This window comes from Orycteropus afer, unplaced genomic scaffold (assembly GCF_000298275.1).
Source record: "Orycteropus afer afer isolate SDZICR_OR568_19922 unplaced genomic scaffold, OryAfe1.0 scaffold01133, whole genome shotgun sequence".
In the NCBI taxonomy this organism is placed as follows: Eukaryota; Metazoa; Chordata; class Mammalia; order Tubulidentata; family Orycteropodidae; genus Orycteropus; species Orycteropus afer.
This window is the reverse complement of record NW_006922720.1, coordinates 174114-176526: the sequence shown is the minus strand read 5'-3', so window position 1 is coordinate 176526 and position 2413 is coordinate 174114.

Here is a 2413-nt window from a genome sequence, read left to right as displayed (position 1 = left end):
AAAAGAAAAAAAAATACATAAATGGAGAACATACCATGCTCATGAGTAGGAATATTTAGCTTCGTGAAAATGTCAATATTGCCCAAAGCAATTTATAAATATAATGCAATCCTGATCCAGATTCAAACATTCTTTAAAAATTAGGAAAACCAATTACTAGTTTTAAACTGAAAAGAAAGACTCTGGATAAGCAAAGTGCTACTGAAGAAGATAAAACAGGTTTCACACTCCGAATCAAAAAACCTACCATACAGATACAGTAGTCAAAATATCCTGGTATTGGTACAATGACAGATATGTAGAATAACGAAACAGAATTGCCAACCAGAGTAGATCAATTCACCTATGGCCAGTTAATTTTTTAAAGAGGGCCATAATGCATTAAACAGGGAGTTGGGGATACAATATTCTCAATAAATGGGTTGACAAAGGTGGATATCCATTAACAATAAAATGGAACAAGATTCATATCTCACCTATTAAAAAGGAAAAACAAATTAACTCAATGTGGATAGAAGATCTATACACAAAACCTAAAACAAAAATGCTAGCCAAAGAAACAGTAGGAGTAAACTTAGAGGTTGTAATTTATGGCACAAATTATCAAACATAGCACAGATGCACAAACAACAGAAGATGAACTAGACAACTGGATACTTCTGAAAATTAAATTCTTATGAACATCAAAGAATTCTCCAAAAAGCAAAAACGGAACCTACATATTAGGGGTTGGGGATAATTGGAAATGACAAAAATGACAATGGACTTATCTCTCAAATTCATAGAAAACTTCAATACCTCAAAAAGAAAGAGACAGACAATACAATTAACAAATGGGTAAAATATATGAACAGACACCTCACCAAATAAATGGTTCAGGCAGCCAACAAACATATGAAGAAATGATCATGATCATTACCCACCAGAGAGATCCAAATCAAAATGATGAGGTATCATCTCACCCCAGCAGTAATAGTAAAGTTCAACAAGACAGAAAATAACAAGTGCTGGCTAGTATGTGGAGAGATTAGGGATCTCATACACTGCTGGGACTATCAAATTGCACAACCACTGTGGAAAATGAATGGCTCTTCCTTTTAAAGTTAGAAGAAGAAATACTATTTGATCCAGCATTCCCCATCCTAGACATAAAGGAGAGCCAGGAAAAAAATAAATATATGCACACCTATGTTCATTGCAGCCGTATTTACAAAATCAAAAGAGATGGAAACAACCCAAGTTCCTATTAACAGATGAAGGGAAAAACAAATTATGGTACATCATGTAGTGAAATACTACATAATGTCAAAGAATAATGATAGATCTGTAAAACACCTCTTAATGTGAATGAACATAGAGGGCATTTTCCTGACAGAAATGAGTCAGTCACAAAAGGGCAAATATTGTATAAGACCAGTAATGTAAAAAGTCAAGAAAAGCTTTATACACAGAAAGAAACATTTTTTTCAAAGTTATCAGGGGTGGGAGGGAAAGGAAGAGTAAATCACTAAGTAGAGGATAGACATGTATTAACCTCATGAAAGGAAAGGTAATATTAGAAGGAAGTCACCATAAAATAATCAAAGCAAAGGAAGACACAACAAGGAGTACAAAACCTAACAGTAACAAAGATATACACTATCACATACACAATCTTGCACTAAAAGTAATAATAACATGCCAGTGAATCCATGGATAGACACATAAACTGCACAAGTGTGGGAAGATAAGAGGACTACACCCGTATATATATATATATATATATATAGGTTTGACAGAGGTTATTTCTGTATATGTATCAATTCATGCTGCAAATATTCCCATGAATGTAGTAGAGCACACAGAGGTCAAAGTTATGAGAACTTCTTAGCTATAAACAAATACTCTGAGGAATGACTTGCAGCCTTGGAGTCTCAGGTTCACTGTGTTGGGAGACTTCAGGTTAATCGGCATAACATAGTACACAAAGATAATATCCTACATGCTATTTATTTATTTTTGTTAAGTGTAGGAGTTCTTGTGGTATAATGGATAAGATATTTGGCTGCTAACCGGAAGGCCATCAGTTATAACTCACCAGCCACTCCATGGAAGTAAGATGAGACAATCTACTTTTGTAAAAATTCACATCTTGGAAAATGAATGGGGGTTGCTATGAGTCAGAATTTACATGATGCCAGAGGTCTTGGTTTGGTTTGTTATTTTGGTAAGTAGTGATTGGAGTCTTGAAGGAGGAACAGTCACATAACAGTCATTGGTCTCTCCCATTCTGAGAGAAAGAAGACTGAGGTAAATAAAAAGATGCATGAAAACTCATAGTCCAAAGGACAAAGGAACCATATAAACTCCAGCCTTCATGACCTTGATACAAAAAGAGCTAGATGGTGCTTAGCTACCACTGCTGACTGCTCTG